General features: G+C 37.2%; 1 protein-coding gene across 1 annotated transcript in view; it reads right to left on the bottom strand.

The window, feature by feature from the left end:
* The window catches only part of pcxb (pyruvate carboxylase b), a 426983-nt gene that overhangs the window by 301485 nt on the left and 108064 nt on the right, over positions 1 to 17434 (bottom strand). The window lies entirely within an intron of this gene.

Here is a 17434-nt window from a genome sequence, read left to right as displayed (position 1 = left end):
AAATCAAACACATAAACTGGTTCATCTCTAATAGGCTGGCTACAGGATGTCCAAAAATGAACTTGTCATCTAGGGTAGTCTCATAAGGGAAATGTCACTGTTGCGATTTTTATCCTTGCACCACCGAAACGTCGCTCTGGTGACATTCTCACCTCATTTCAGACGATTCCTTCAGGCCTCTGAAAACTTATCAGGATATTATCAGGTGCATGAACAACGCAGGTAATAACATTACATGTTTGAGTGATGCAAAAAACGAAAGCCAAACCCCAACCTTATTTTTAACCCTAACCTAAACAACAAGGGTAGTCAGCCTGTCAAGCAGATATTCCAGATATTTTTAGGTACATTACTGTCTGAATTACCAACGCATTCTCATCCTAGGGTGTCATATACTGACGCTTTTGACAATTCGTCTACATAGAACGCACATGGCACACTTTAGCGTCAATATGACACGCACAGAGCTTTGTTCGGTTATGGGTAGGTTTAGGTCTGGGGTAGGGTTAGGGTTAGACCGCTAGGAGGCGCCTTCTGGCCCATATCTGCGTCTCATATTGACGCTAAAGGGTGCCATGTGCGTTCGATGTAGATGAAATGTCAAAAGCGTCAGTATATGACGCCTTGGGATGAGAACGGGCTGGAATTACATACCCAGGGCAAAATAGGCAGATGTAATTTAGTCGAGTAGAACAAAAATAAGCATAAAGTACTATAAAAGCAGTCGATGTGACATGTGCCCTTTATTCCAAGTCATCTAAAGCTAAAAAAAAAAAAATCGTTTGGGAACAGAACAAACAAATTTTATTTTACACTTGTGAGGAAAAAAAACAGCTATATCTCCTTTTGTGTTTTACAGATAACAGGTATGAAACATAATACGGGTAAGTAAACAATTTAAAAATCTTAATTTTGGTTGATAATACAACTGATAGTGGATAATAGAAAAAGTAACATACAGGGGGTATGGATTTATGTTGGTAGAAAGATGTGGGAAAGATATTATTTTTCTTCTGTAAAAGGTTTCAAAGATTCCGCCAACCCATCATTTTCTTACACTAGTATAATCCACAATTATCGTGGGATGAAACGCTGCGAGATAAGTGGATGACCACTCATTCGAATAGTATTTAGAAATTCATCTAATTATGTGAAAGTCTCTTGATCTTCAAAAAAAATAAAAATACTGGGTTTGCTAGAACCATAATTGAATTTGGCCATTCATGATATTACTAAATGGATTTCAAGGCTAATGAAAACCTCTGTTAACTGGCCTTCAAGGCTAAATGCACTTAACTTAGATTACCTAATTTGTACGTTCTAATAATGTTCTACAATACTAGCTAATATCAGTTGTATGTGTTCTTTTTAACTTCACTACTAGCAGATTTATTCTGTCAGTCTGCCAGCCACACTAGCCAATGATTTAGTCCGGAACAACTGGCATGGCATGGTAACAAGTAATGCCACCTGGCTTTGGCAGCCAATAAGAGCCGTTCACAGCCAGAATGACAAAGAGATTTGTTTGCAGTGATTTATAAGGACATGCCACCACTTGAAATGAAAACAAATCTGTAGATCATTCTGATGGCAACATTAAAAGGTAGAGCATGAATTTGTACATGGGAAAGTTTCACCCCATCAAAAGGCCCAGATAACCCCAGAAGAGTGAGTGAGAGAAGGGATTGGTTTCTATTCCTCTAGAACATTTTCTTTACTGTGCTCAACAAAAAGGATTCCGTTTTTGATGGCCCATTAAAAGGGATAGTTCACTACCAAAATGAATATGCTGTCATCTATTTAGTCACCCTCATGTTGTTCCAAACTAAATTACTTTCTTTCTTACATGTAACATAGACTATATTTTGAAGAATGTTTGAACTGCAGTGGACCACACTGCGCTGACTTTCATTGTATAAACACATTTTTCAAAATATGTTCTTATTTATACTTTAATTCACATGGTAAACACATTAATAGATAGTGTAGTGCTGTGTGTACTGTATGTGTGTGTGTATATACACCAACTTTTAAGTTAGATGAGTTTAGTCGCGATTAATTGATTTGACAGCAGTAAAATTAAGATCTAAAATGTAAAATGAAGCAAATTTTCAATCTGAATGATTATGGCTGCTAAAAAAAAAGTATCAATAAAAACACAAGGTACAGCTGTAAACTTTGATGTCATGGTATATTTTGAAGTACTCACTTTTGCTGGGAATGTAGCTTCATGTTCACTGTTTTCAGAGCAGATCAAAACCATTTCATATTAGCCTCGCATTTGATACACCCTCTGTGATGGTGAACACAGTGTCTGACAGCAACAAGCCACTACTAAACCCATACTGTAACTAGACAGAACTAAAATAGAATAAATTGAACAATATCAAATGTTGTTTAACTAAATACTGTAGAAGAATTCACTGGGGGCCTTTTTGTCCCCAGATATTTAAATGTCTATTCCTGTGCGATTATCTCTCCTAACCCTGGTTATTTTCCAACACAGATTCATTGGAAAAATGCGCCTCTATCTACATTTGTTTTTGCAAAACTCAAAAAACGCACTTGTACAAGCAAAATACTGCAGTTTCCAGCTGAAATGACCACTAGTTGCAGTGAGTAAAACACAAATTATGATTAAAGGGGCAGATTATTGATTAATAAAGACTTATTTTACACAGTTCCTTGCACATATCTTATGGCTTGAAAAAAAAAAGATGAAAGTTTGAAAGAATGAAAAGATTACATTTTAGTGTAGATGGTACATCATTTTCAAACATGATGGGTTGAGTCTGGGTAATTTTCTGACCCCACTTGGCACATGCATAGAAATTAATCATCATGTTCTTTCAGTTCCTCTGTTTGTTTCCCTCACATTTCATCAGCAAAAGAACAGAGAACGTTCACTCTCGTACCACTTTATCATTCTAGTTTCTTGAACCACTGACCACCCCCTGCTGAGAGCTTCTGCTACCTACTTTCTATTCTCTACGCTCACACCCAGCTTCTCTCTTTGTCTTGATCTCTTTCAGTGGTGCATGTCCTGCACTTGTCATCTCCCCTGCAGTGTAAAGCCCACACTGGAGATAACAGCTAGTGCTAACACAAGAATGTTCACACAGCGAATGCCGAGTGTTAACTGGAGGCAAATATGTTAGCGTTTCCTGCACGCGTACATGTAATGTTCTCTTTAGGTTCTCTTGAGCTTTGCAAGATGTCTTACAGCTGTATGTAAATAAAAAAATAATGTAAAAGGCTCAGAGGTGTAGTTCTCCAATTCCCTCTCAAACATCTCTGAAAATTTGTCAGCAATGTGCTAAACCTTAACACCAACTTTATTTATTTATGCCCAGATTAAGAGCTTTTTATGCACTTTGGAAGGAAAAATCCTTCCTCGTTTATATTGATTATTCTCTTCGTTACAAGCTCAAATGCCAGCAGCCCTTATTCCTTAAGCTGTGGCTATAATAGTGTGTGTGTGTGTGTGTGTCTGGGGTGTGTGTGTGTGTGTGTGTGTGTGGTGGGGGGGGCTTAGACAGGGTGCTTTAATCAAAACCCTCTGCTTAACTACAAGTCCACACATTGTGCATATTGTCAGCTAATGGTTTGTTTATGCTGGCTTTCAGCATTCTGTGTGGCCTAGCGTAATTTGTTAACAGCAAATAACATAGGGTTTGACAGAGAGGCACTTAGCAGCCACATCAAACTAAATAAATAAATAAATGAAAATGAATAAAACAAGGACATGCGTCCAGCGAAAATACATCATTTAGAGACGACAGCTGTGACTGGATACAAATAAGACTAATCACAAAGACTTGGGAAAGGAGAGAAAGCAGTTAGAGAATGAGTAGAATGACAAATAATTCAGAATAAATTTAACAATGTAATTTCTAGGATAAATATGTTAAAGAAGAATGTTATTAAAACACAAAGGACAAAATGGGGGAACGAGAGTCCCATTTCCATTCCAATCAAGAACTACTGCCTTGACAATTAACAAGTGTGAGATCACATGCAATCAATTTAATTAGCCATAGAAAAACAGAAGCACCAACAATTATTGGAGAGAGACATTCGTAATATTTATTTCTCATTTAGCATTTTTAATTTTCAGTGGCCTCATAACCTCTCCTACATGTTCATGCTTGATGTGTGGGTCCCACACATCTGGGAAGGCACCAAATTAATTAGTTATACATCACAGATGTTGTGCTAGAATGCTAGAATGACGCTCACCGTCTATTTGCTATTTTCAATCATATGTCACTGGCTAGAATATGTACACATGAAAATAAATAAATAATAATAAAGCAATAATAGCTCTTTATTTTGAGTTTTTGTAATTTTGCAATACAATATCAACAAGAATATTAAAATTCCAGAAAGGAAATGCAGAGGTCATGGTTTACATGAATGACCTTTCTGATTTCATGACATGCTGAAAAAGAAGTTTAAGCAGCAAAGATCTAGATTGTATCTACTACACTACCGATTAAAAGTTTAGGGTCAATACGATTTTTAAAAGAAGTTTAAAACATAACCAAGGATGGATTAAATTAATCAATAGTTTCAGTTAATATATAATTTCACAATATTCCTACAAAACTATATAGAATTGTTGAACTAAATATATATACAAAACTAAAGTTATACAAAACTATACATACATATAGTCCATGTTTTTATGTACAAAATTAAAAGGCACTGCATACAGAGGATGAATATTCACTGCAGCGGCAGTAGGAAACATGCTTGGTTCGTCCTTCACATCTGTAGACGTGTGGCTTCATTCACCATATCTCTCTTTTATGATGTGATGCTTGGGGTGCTGAATATGAAATGACCAATTATGCTCCATTTCTACAGAAGAGTGTTGCTATGCCTGTGCACACAGTCCAGGGAGTTCTGCCACTCTCAGATGTGAGTTTCACAGGAAGTCTTGTTCTGGGGTTTAGATGGTTTATAATGAAGTGCCTCTCCATCCTGGTTGTAATGCAGCTGATGAGTTTCTATCCGTTCTAGCATTTAGTCTTTATTTTTCTGTAATTACTTTGGGGTAATGCATGTGTCCACAGTTGATCTGGCCTCGTGATCTCCTTTCTGTCGCCTATTTTTATTTTATTATTAGAATATTTTCTCATATCTAAGTGAGGATTTGTATTCATTTTGTGTAAGGGCATGCCTTTTTATTTTAACTATATATTACTAATATATTCATTATGAATTCTATGGCTGCCTCTTCTTCTTTCCAAGCTACAGCAAGCAGAAGCCTTGGAGGATGAGAGGAGATTACAAGGGGTTTTGTGTGTTTTTTGTGGGAGGTCGACCTTTAAGGCTGAGCAGTGTAATGATCTCCTACACCTTGTCTGTGTCTGCAGTTGCAGTAGAGAGTATAATTGAGCTGTAGATATAAAAGGAAGATCATTAAAACTGCTATCTCTCTTTCTCAACCTCACCTTTGGTTCCATCTCCATTGTTTTGCTTTCTGCCCACTACTATCTTCCTACTGTCCTGAGACCTTTGGCTGAAAACAGCTATTTATTTTGGCTGTGGAACACAACCAAAATGATTTATATTTTCAGGTCTTCCCACCCAGTCATAAAATCTTAAGCTTCAGTAAAAATTAACAAAAAAGTTAGCACTTCATTGATGTCCTTCGTGGGACCTCATCACGTATGATGAAAGGTGATGAAAAAACAAACCTGCTTTTGATTCAGGTTATTGGCCACTGTTGTAAAAGGAGATTCTGGCACCTGCATGTTTTTGGTGGTGCTACAATGTGGGTCTTATGCACATTTTGGCATCTATGGAAAATTGTGTAAGATAAATATCAAATAAGCCATTAAACAGTCTAAGCGTATGAGCCTTTGGGTTTGATACCTGTACATGAAAGTGTCAGGGGGCAAGTGCTTCAGGGAACACATTAAACTCTCAGCGGACAATACATCTAGTTTCAGACATACTTAGGATTAAGAGCAAAGTTGCTTTCTTACCAAACACATTTTATTGAAATATATTTGGCATATACATTCATTGTGTAGACACAAGATGGCCAAGGTGTCTAAAAGAAATCAGGACTGTATAGAATCTGAATGTGACGTCAGCAATACATTGTGAGAGGACACAGAAACTAAGGTAGAGACTGAGTAGTAGTGAATGCAAATAATGTTGTTAATATTCTCCAACATAAGAAAACTTTATAATGGTGAACACTTGCTGCATTATCAACAGCCATATCCGCTCCAAATGTAAGTGAAAGCAACACAATAAAACTCAGGTAAAAGTGAAACTCAGTGAAAGTAAACAGCTTAACCAAAATGTGTCTTTGTAAGTTAGATTTATAGATGTATTATATATAGATTTATCATTTCTGAAAAGCTTGAATGTGTAAGCGCTCACACCACATATAAGGAAAAACATCTGGAAATGTTACTTGCAGTAACACATTGAGATCACCTAACCACCCTTTGTGTTTGTATGGATCAAGCCCATCAATTTCCTTCATTTTGTCGAAGTAGCATTCTTCTTCATGGGCAAAATGCATCATGCCCATACTCAAAAAAAATGGATACAAATCATCAATTAAATATGAGGAAAAAAAAAGAAAAAAAAAGAAAAAAAAAATGGTTGGAGAGTTATAGTGGTTTTGCAGTTGTTTCGTATGGGTTAAACAAATGGTCATGTCACAGGGTTAGACACAATTCTAAACTGAAGTACTGGCTCCCTTTCAGTTGAGTGTGAATTTGTATTGAATTTGAATGACCGGAAGAGAAAATTACTGAATTGTAATTCAAAGAAATTCAGCACAGGTAGTGCATCATGTAATACAGTTTGATATTTGCATCACATAACCAGCTCCATATGTGTGGCTTTTCTGACGTAGCAAACATGCTCAGTCGCTCACCTAGTACAGCACCGCACTTACGATGTGGAGCGCTCGGGTACAAATCCGTGAACCATGAGTCATGACATTAGAGTTCAGAGACTTGTAGAAGCAAGCTAAAATGGCATGGTTTCTTCAGCAAATGTTTTTATCTCACATTTGCATTTGTTAACACTATTGGGTTTAGTGTAGGTTATACCGTGGCTTATTAACACAATTAACCTTTTAGCGCCACTCACTGGACATTTAATTTCCGAACTGCCACAAATATGTACAACAACCAACGTAATAAAACGTTGCTAGATTCACATTCACCTGTTTTGGATAAAACTGCAAACTCAAGGATTCAGAGGAAAATTTTTTATTTTTAATACCCATGATAACATCTACGTAAGAGTCTAACGTATCTGAAATTCTTTTAGAGAAGATTTTTTTTTAATATTGATACAAAATTATAACAAAATACAACATTTTCCATCACCATCAGTGCTTCAGTGGACTCCTTAAATATTTTATATTGATTTAAATATTTTATATAATAAACGTGATAACGCGCAGTGGGCCGATGATTCAAGACCCTATTCATATACTTAGCTCTTTGGCTTTAGTATGAGTTTGTGTCAAGTATCGCAGGAATAGATGCCGACACTCTTTGATGTTGAATGCTCGAAACACTGTCCAGATCCCCCCGATACACTCATCCAGCCCAGTACTGCGAAAACCCTCAGATCACAGCATAAAAGCTCAAACCTACAAAAACCAACATTTTTTATCCCTCTTTTTGGATTTCCACTCATCCTTATCCATCTACCCACTCAGTCCTCTCTCTCAATCTTGACTTTTTGTTGCTGCTTTTCAAAGGCGGTCACAGCAATTCTCAAGCGCAAAATTCCCATTAAGCTTCAAAGCTCCGTTTACTCCTCCCTCTTCAACATGAGCATATATGTGTGCATATGTGTGATAGAGCACTTTACTGGAAGGTGTTCAGCTCATAATGCAACTAGGTAAACACACTCACTTAAGAAGCGGATGTTACCTTTAGCAATCTCGTGATTACTGATTTAATTCTAGGCTTTTTCATAGGAATGATAAGTTTGTCTTAAAGGGTTAGTTCACACAAAAAATAACATGTTGTTCCAAACCTCTATGACTTTCATTCTTTGTGGAACATCAAAAAATATATTTTGCAAAAAGATGATTTTGTACATACAAAGGAATGTTTGGTTACCAACATTCTTAAAATATGAGTGTTAGTGTTTAAAAGATGACATAATTGTATTTTTTTGGGATGAAATATCCCTTTGAGGTGGATGTTTCTGTGTAATTTCTGCACAACTGCTGCCACCAAACAAGCAACGATAACGACAGGTTTACCCAATTCCCAATTGGTTGAGCAAATGTTTGATTGAGTTGCAGAGTTTTACACTTTTTTTTTTTTCCCAAGAGGAATCTAACTTACACTTGTCTCTGCATATTAAGCTGGGATAGAAGGAAATGACACACTTCAGCTTTAAATCTAATCCATGTGAGCGTGAAGTATGTGTGATATCCAGATCCTGTATACTTCTTTCTAATGTGGTTCTTTAGGAAACAGCTGTTCTGAGCGCAAGACCATAACTCATACTCGCAATGTTACTATATCCACTCAAAAACGAATTTCTCCCTCTCTATTCCTCTCCAAAGACTTTTTTTTGTTCATATTACTGTGCTTGTTCCCCAACTCTCATCTCTCAATTTCTATATTCCTCACAGTTTTCTCCCTGCTCTCATTGATATGAATGACACATGTATTCCTTAATGATCTTTCTGTCTGATCTTTCTGCAAGTGCAACAATTCTCATTAATGATTAATCTCAAAATCTTCTACACTCAACACACACATAAAAAGCAGTACTTAAACCCCACACAAACAATTGCACATACACCAACTTTACCAAAGAGCCAATTAAATGAATTCAGCACATAAGCCAATTAAATGCATGGGGCATCAGCTAAAGATCAAGTCAAATCCTACAAAGACTGATGGAAATGAAGATGAGAGGCATCATCAACATACACAGCAAATTATACAAAAACGCTCATTACAACTAACAGTAAACAAATATATACACACCTTTTCAGTGGGTGCTTAATAAACTGGTTAACTTTATATCCGTAAAATGACTCAATGGGCTGTCATTAAGTGCGGGCCGCTCACTTTCATTTCAGCCATGATCAGTAATGTTAGGCCTATCGTTCCAGAGACTGTAAGCTGGATCACGAACAGTTGGTAGAGAGCCATCTTCGAGTAACAGTGAGAGTAACTGCTATGTTCATTCTTACATCCAACAACAAAACACCTCAATCGCTTAGAAGACATTCTTGTCTACAGCTGCTCCGGCGTCGAAACAGTGGCGCATTGTGTACAGCTCACTTAGGGTGGGTCTATGCTAATACAGCAGTGTCAGTCAAAAGTCGTGGGCGGGGCTTGTGCAAAAGTACGTCACATTGCCCCCGATTCTGAGAACGGCTTGTTCTGAGACAGTACTTATGATTTATGGGGATATTAAAAAAAAAGCATTGGGTTGGATTTTTATCATTATAGGGTGGTTCCAACTAAGCAAAATGATGTTGAAAATATGTCCACAATGACCACATTTGAACTAGTTTTTAACCTTCTACGGAGGTTCCATGTACGTCTATATAAAATACGTCATAAAAAGACGTCATAACTTTAATTCTGGCTCCTCAATAGACGTCTTTTCAACGTACAACTTTAGTGATAAAGACGTTGAAAAGACGTCTTTTAGACATCATTTTGCTTAGTTGGATCCACCCTATAATGATAAAAATCCAACCCAATGTTTTTTTTTTTTTTAAGATCCTTTTTTTAAGGTCTCATTTAGATATCATTTATAGGGCCCTATCTTACACCCGGTGCAATGCAAATGTTTTTTGCTAGCTTCAGTCCGACGCAGTTATCATTTTCACGTCCTGCGCCACGTTGTTTAAATAGCAAATACATTTGCGCCCATTTGTGCACCCAAGGGCATGCTGGTCTGAAAACGAGGTGTGTTCTGGCGCATTGTTGGCGCGTTGCTATTTTGAGGCAACAGAAATAGGCCACGCGTTGTGGACCCGCCGGCGCCTATAGGCACAGTAATGTGCGCCTATAGGCGGGTCCACAACGCGCATACACTTAAACACATAGGGACGCACAGCAGCACACAAACATGCCAAATATTTAAAATAAAAGGATTACAATGTAAAAGATTATTATTGTGTACATAAAGATATGGTGGAATCCGGCTTGTCCCGTAAGTGGTCTGCTTGCGCACTTTTACCTCGCGCACGAGCAGTTCCGTTTGCGCTCTGGAGACGCGTTCGGTCTTTCCACTATCAAATTCTGTTATGTAAATAGTAGGGCTGTCAATCGATTAAAAATTTTAATCGATTAATCACATGATTGTCGTGAGTTAACTCGTGATTAATCGCATTTAATCGCACATTTTTTTATTTGTTCTAAATATACCTTAAATTAATACTTTTCAAGTTTGTAATACTCTAATCAACGTGGGCATGGATAAATATAGATGCTTTATGCAAATGTATGTTTATTATTGAAACCATAGTCAATAGAGCATGAAGACAGGTCATAGATGTTTTTTCAAAGAACTTGTTCATGTCTATTAGACACATGTAGAAAGAACAAAGAAATGCCATGTTCCCATTACTTCTCTTTCTTTGCACTGAGCAATTTACTAACAAAAAAATGTTTAGATTTTTGCATGAGAGGGCAGCTCTTCTGAAAATGCTAAATGTACATTTAGCATTTATTATTACATTGTAGTTTGTCTCTCTCTGTGCCCATTTTGATGAAGCTAAATTCTCAATAAAACTGTTTTCATTGGTATATTTTACTGTTTCTGTTGTCAAACAGCGGAATGAATTTGAAATGGTGACTGAAACGCGACCCCATAAACATAACCAGTTCTCCCTTCCAAGACGTTAATCTGCACAAAAATTCTGATAATCGAGCCGTCGTCTGGTGAAATCAAATACACATAAGCTAAAGACAATATCCGTGTATATTTGTAAAATTAAAGAAGCAACATAATATCTGTTTAACTGAATTAAAGCGCTGCTCCTCCGCGCGAGACGCAGAGAGAGAGAGAGAGAGAGAGAGAGAGGCGCGCGCGCGCGTGTGCTGAGAGAGCAGTACCGGCGGTACCGGTAGATTCTCAGAAACTAAATAAGGTTTGGGCGCTTTGTTGAAGGAAAAAAAAATCGCTAAAGGGGTCTGCAATGTCGCTAAGTTGCCAACACGGTGTATCTCCATTTCTCCAACTAGGGGTTGGGCCACGGGTCAAACAGAAAATATGCGCTGCGTTAATCGCCCGTTAAAAAAATTAGTGCCGTTAATATGATTTTGCGTTAACGCGTTATTAACGCGCTAACTTTGACAGCCCTAGTAAATAGCGAATCTGCCATGGCGCGAGCGCAACTGGCATTTAACCCTTTCGCAAGTACGATCACAGTGGTATGATCAGTCTAGGCTGGTCCCTGGAGCGTACGATCACACCAGTGTGATTAGAACATTCAGTGCATCACGTGATCAACTGCTAAATTAAAATGTGCTTTTGCACGTTGGCTGGTGCTGAGCCTGGGACGACGTGATCAGCGCTGTCATATATCATAACTTTTCAGTGTTTTCAACCACATAATGTTTATTTTAGGTTTCAGACATATCAATTCACATAAGTACTAAAAAAACAATACACTTAGAGTTTGTAAAATACACACTGATGTCTATGGAAGCGGCAATAATAATCCTTTCCATTATAATTAGACACATTTTATTCATATCAGATACACATTGTATAAGTAACTTTAAACTTTACTCTATTTTTCTCCCACTTCACCGGCCACTTGCATGTATTTCGGGAGAAGTGGATGAATTCACATGTTGTAAATCCAACAGATCCGATTCTCTGAACTGTGGCGCAAACTAACATGGCGGCGCCCATCGCGCATACAGCTCAACTAAAGCGATCGTTATAAAGGTGTTTAAACAACAAAACACTTCGGAATATCAGATATTTCATACTATAGCTAACAAATTTGTGAATATTTTGAATAAAAAGGAAAAATTACATAAAATCAGATCATCATTCATTCAGCGCTGTTGTGATTGCGGTGTGTCACGTGACAAGCAATGACGTGTCACAGTGGAAACCATAAAGTGACATGTTCTAAATAACGGTCGCCTTGAAAAACTCACGCTAGGGGGTTAGCCAGAATATTTTAAACTTACGTGTGAAAGGGTTAAAGAGAATGGAAGATGAGACTCTGATTGGTTTAACACATGTAAATCCCAAAACAAAACACACCCATGAACTTGCGGCGTGCACTTTAGACCATGTGCTTAGATCGTTAAAATAGGGCCCATACTGTTTCTGGACCAAATAAACACTCTCAGGATGCATTGAATTAAAATTCATGTTTATTTCAATGTAATTTCCATTTGTAATTGCAAAGCAACTCACAGACAGTTTGTGTTTGTCCAAAAATCATTAACATAAAGGAAACATCTGTAAATCACACATCTTTGGATCATGAGAGAAACCAGATCTGAAGGAAAGACTTTCTGGCTCAGACACTTGTGCTGCCCTTAATCACAGACATAAAATACAGATACTTTGACTATTTCTGTCAGACATCTACAGAAGATCTTAGTGAGAGTTAACAGAGGTTTAGATGTTGATATTTGTTTCATTTGAAGTCACCATTGTGGTGATCAGTGTTTGCTTTAGTTGGGCTCTTGGTCCCCTTTCTTTTTGCATTAGCTTTTCTTTGGCTGCTGTAACTGTGTGTTTGTATAACACAATTGTTGTGGCAGAGAAAGCCAAGAAAAAGTAAGATCAGGTGTTATCAGCTCCTTGTTGATGATGACATAATCATCACAAAACGAACATCTAATGTTGTGTTAAAAGTTTTGTGTTTATATTTGCATTTATAACCGCCAACCTATCACGTAGTCACACACAGGCATCAAGATTTTGGATATGAATCACAACAATGGTGACAATCAAAACAAAAAAGCTTGGGAATCAAGGATGAGTTTTGTACTATAAAAGCTACCCATCATGCATTGCAGCATGAAGCTTTTTTTTTTTTATGATTGTCACCATTGTTGTGAATCATATGCAAAATCTTGATGTCTGTGTGTGACTACATGATACACTTTCTAAAAACACAGTGTGCACATCCTTTTTATCCACCTCTAAATAAGTGATCATTTAAATGCTATTGGTGCCAATATTGCAGTTCCACAAGGTGGACGGCTATAAATGCCAAAGCATCTGACAACATTAGATGCTTGCTTTATGATGATTTTGTCATCATCAACAAGGAGCTGATAACAGCTGATCTCGCTTTATCTTGGCTACCTCTGCCACACAGTTACAGCAGCCAAAGAAAAGCTAACGCAAGAAGAACGGGGACCAAGAGCCCAACTAAAGTAAACACTGATCACCACAATGGTGACTTCAAATGAAACAAATATCAACATCTAAATCTCTGTTAATTCTCACTAAGGTCTTCTGTAGATGTCTGACAGAAATAGTCAAAGTATCTGTATTGTATGTCTGTGATTAAGGGCAGCACAAGAGTCTGAGCCAGAAAGTCTTTCCTTCAGATCTGGTTTCTCTCATGATTTAAAGATGTGTGATTTACAGATGTTTCCTTTATGTTAATGATTTTTGGACAAACACAAACTGTCTGTGAGCTGCTTTGGAATTACAAATGGAAAATACATTGAAATAAACATGAGTTTAATTCAATGCATCCTGAGAGTGTTTATTTGGTCCAGAAACAGTATAAATTATATCTAAATGAGACCATAAATGATGTTGAAAATATGTCCACAATGACCACGTTTGAACTAGTTTTTAACCTTGTACGGAGGTTCCATGAACGTCTATATCGGACGTGCAGAACAGAAAAATACGTCATAAAAACTTTCATTCTGACTCATCAATGGACGTCTTTTCAACGTACGTTTTTGTGACAGACGTTGAAAAGATGTCTTTAGTTCAAACGTCATGTAAAAGTGAGTTTTGTATAATAGGTGCCCTTTAACTACTTTTGTGTTTTAAGTGGTTAAACCACTCTGTGAGCATGCCATTTCTGTTGCTTCCCGTTTTGCATGGCTTATAGCATGGCTCCAACACTGCTGTATAAATATGCAAAAAAATAACTTTTTTGCATTTAATATTTTTTGTTGCATTTATTAGTTTTGTTTTGATTTGTCTTCATTCGTTTTGCATTCACTAGTTTTGTTTTGCCTTCATTTGTTTTGCATTTATTAGTTTTGTTTTGCATTTTAATAGTTTTGCTTTGCATTCAACAAATCTGTCTAGCTTTCTTGAATTTGTATTTTTTTGTGACAAGTCTGTTTGTAACCTGTGGTGTTGGTTTTGTTGCAGTTGGAAGAAAAGTGTTTCTGCTTTTGTATTGGTTTGTTTATTTTGTTTTATGTTGAATGTTGTATTTCCCTAATCTTGCTTTTTCTCTTTCCTTTTTGTTGGAGCTGGGGGCCAGGAGAAGGCAGGCTGGCTGTTCCTGTGAGGCAATAGCTCTATTCTCACCAAAGTGGTGTTGATTTGCAGTGAATTTCTTTAGTGTGTAAGTGTGGTTTGGAGCATGTGTGGGTATCTATTATTACAGGCATTATTGAAGCCCGGCATCTAGCTTGCCTGCCTCCTTATTGGTAAGCCCCAGCTCTTTGTTTGTTTGTCTTTTTCTTTTGTGTTTGATAAACTTATTTCACAATGCTAGTTTCTTGTTGTGGCTGATCCTTTTTATGATTGCTATAATGAATGAGAAAATGTAACTAATTGACTGTTTAAATAAAGATTTATGCCTTTTATCCATGTCTCTGGGTCAACTTATGAAAAATCGAACCTGTGGGCCCTTGGGTCTTTCCCGGGTAGTTAATCCCGGGTGGCGTAGTCGTTCCCTTTGGATTCAGTATAATAGAGTACAAAATGTCTTTAACCCTTTATAACACCTCCATCGCCACATAAGCAAAGTCAACAGTGATTACAAGGTGTTTTGTATCATTTCTTTGACATGTTCGATGCCTAGCCTGTGCGTATATTCTTGGGCTATGGTTAGCTATTAAATTTTCACTGACAGCCCAAATGTCTAAATTTTAGCCTAGATGTCAGGGCTGTGTTTGGACGGCTATTAGACGTCTTTTAAATGCAAAATTGCTTGCTGGGAAGTGACAATGGTATACAGATAAACCACAGCTACTGTAGGTGCATTAACATCATGCACACCTAGCCATGGATTATCCATAACATAATAATACATTTTAGTTCCTTTTTGGAGGATTCATGATTTTATTGCATTGAAAAGCACAGTACAAACAAATTTGTCCTTTTGGGTTCCACAAAAGAAAGAAATTCACACGGGTTTGGAACAAGTTAGTAAACGATAGAACATGTGAGCGCTCCAGAGTGGCCATGATTTAGCCCCGGAGCAGAGTCGGAGCGTTGGTGTTCTCATTCGCTCCAAGATCGCTCCGATACTGCTTCATCATGAGCATAAAATATGAGAGATAAGAGGAAAACCTGGAGTGGAGCTGGAACGGAGTGATTAGAGAGCACTTTGAGTGAGAGAGAGAGAGAGAGAGAGAGAGAGAGAGAGAGAGAATTGCTGTTGCTACACTTGGCTCACATACTCTGGGAAATGATTGCAGAATTTTCATTTCTGGGGAAACTAGCCCTTTAAGCTCAAGTGATGCTACTGATCTATTTCATGTCAGTGTTTTTCTACAGTTCATTTTCTCAGCACAGATAAGCACTTCAAGCACAGATAAAGCTGCCTAACTTTCCATGAGTCTGTGTTATTGTTATACACTGCAGTCTGATATTATTCTATCTCCAAAGTTCACTTGTGTGTTCATAACGTGTCTCCAGATAGCAGTGAAGGGAGATAATGGACAAAAGAGATTATTAGATGCAATGGAAAAATGGTTAGATGGAAAACAAGCCAGGAGGAATAGAACGAGAATGAAAAAGTAAAGACACGGAGAAGGTGTGTGGTACATCAGAAGACCATATGGCTTTGATTTAATGCTTCCTGGATGGCCTACCTTCAAAGAACCACTTTACCAAACACTTCCCCTCACTTTCCTTTATCTTGTTATTCCTCTTTCTCTCCTGCACTCATCTTCTTGTCCTTGCAATCATGTTTCAACCAAAACAACATCTTTGAAAAAAAACAGAAAAAAAAAAAAAGAAAAAAAAACCTGCAAACAAATAAGTCACATCAAAACCAAGAAATACAAGCTTTCAGCAAGGAAACCTTTTCAAGTATTTTAGACTGCTACTTCAGCATATCCCTTTCTTTCACATGCATCTTCACTCTCTCCATATCTCCTCTCCTAGAGAAAAGAAGCATTTTCTTCAATTTTGCACTTTTTGTGGGTACATCTAAAGAAGACTTCAGCAACTTTCATTTGTACAGAAAACCCTAAAGGCACAGTTGATCAGATCATATCAGATGTGGCACATACGCAGAGAGAATTTCTGCTCAAAATGTGATGATTTATTATGTAATAAGTTCACTTTCAAGGTGAAGTGTATCTTTTGTCAGTGTTAAAACACTTTCTCCTATCCCAGTGTAATGTGCAGAGACAGCTATAATGAAGCCATTTGTAGGTTGACTTCCTGAAGAGTGTGAACCATGTGAATGTTGGGTTAAGGATCATTGTGCTATTTTGTATGTATTAAGTTGTCAAAAGTTTAGTACCAAGTTAAAAATGTGACGATACCAGCATTTCGAGCACTGCTGAACGGATTCTTAACACCTCTGATTGGCCATTGTGTTGACGCGCTCAACATCTATGTCTCTGATTGGTCATTGAGGTAATTGTTATTTAGTTTGTAATTGTGACTATTTCTCATAATTTTAATTCACCCCCAATTTTTTCATTTATTTATTTATTTGGTGGAAACAGACTTTAACATTTAGTGGCACAGAAATCACTTACAATACTGTTACATTTTCCGGTAACACTGTATAAGTATACAATAACAATCATTTGCAAATTAGTAGTCTCGTACATTAGTAGGCTATAAACTAATATTGAGTTCTTCATTCATTGGGTCTCATCCACTAAAGCATGCGTACACACAAATTTGTGTGTGAAATGTGCGTATGAACGATTTTAAGAACAAATCATGATTCACCAAAACTTTTGTAATAAAATTTATTCTTAAAATTAACTGAAACCACACGCACACAAAAAGCCCTTACTCTGTACGGCCTTATAATCGTGCAAAGTTATATTTCATCCTAACACGACTAATTATATTGAAGTGTGTTGCCTTAATTCTATATAATCCAGGGGTTGGCAACCTATGTCAAAAATCGATGCCAAAACTGGCACGCTAAGGGTTAATCGCTGGCACGTGAGCAAATGTGAGAGATATGTATGTATTTCATTCAGATAAAGTACCTCGTACCTGCCTGCATACAAATCTACATTTTGAGGTA

The sequence above is a fragment of the Abramis brama genome (assembly GCF_963993115.1).
Source record: "Abramis brama genome assembly, chromosome: 3".
Taxonomy (NCBI): Eukaryota; Metazoa; Chordata; class Actinopteri; order Cypriniformes; family Leuciscidae; genus Abramis; species Abramis brama.
This window is presented reverse-complemented; position numbering and strand designations above follow the sequence as displayed.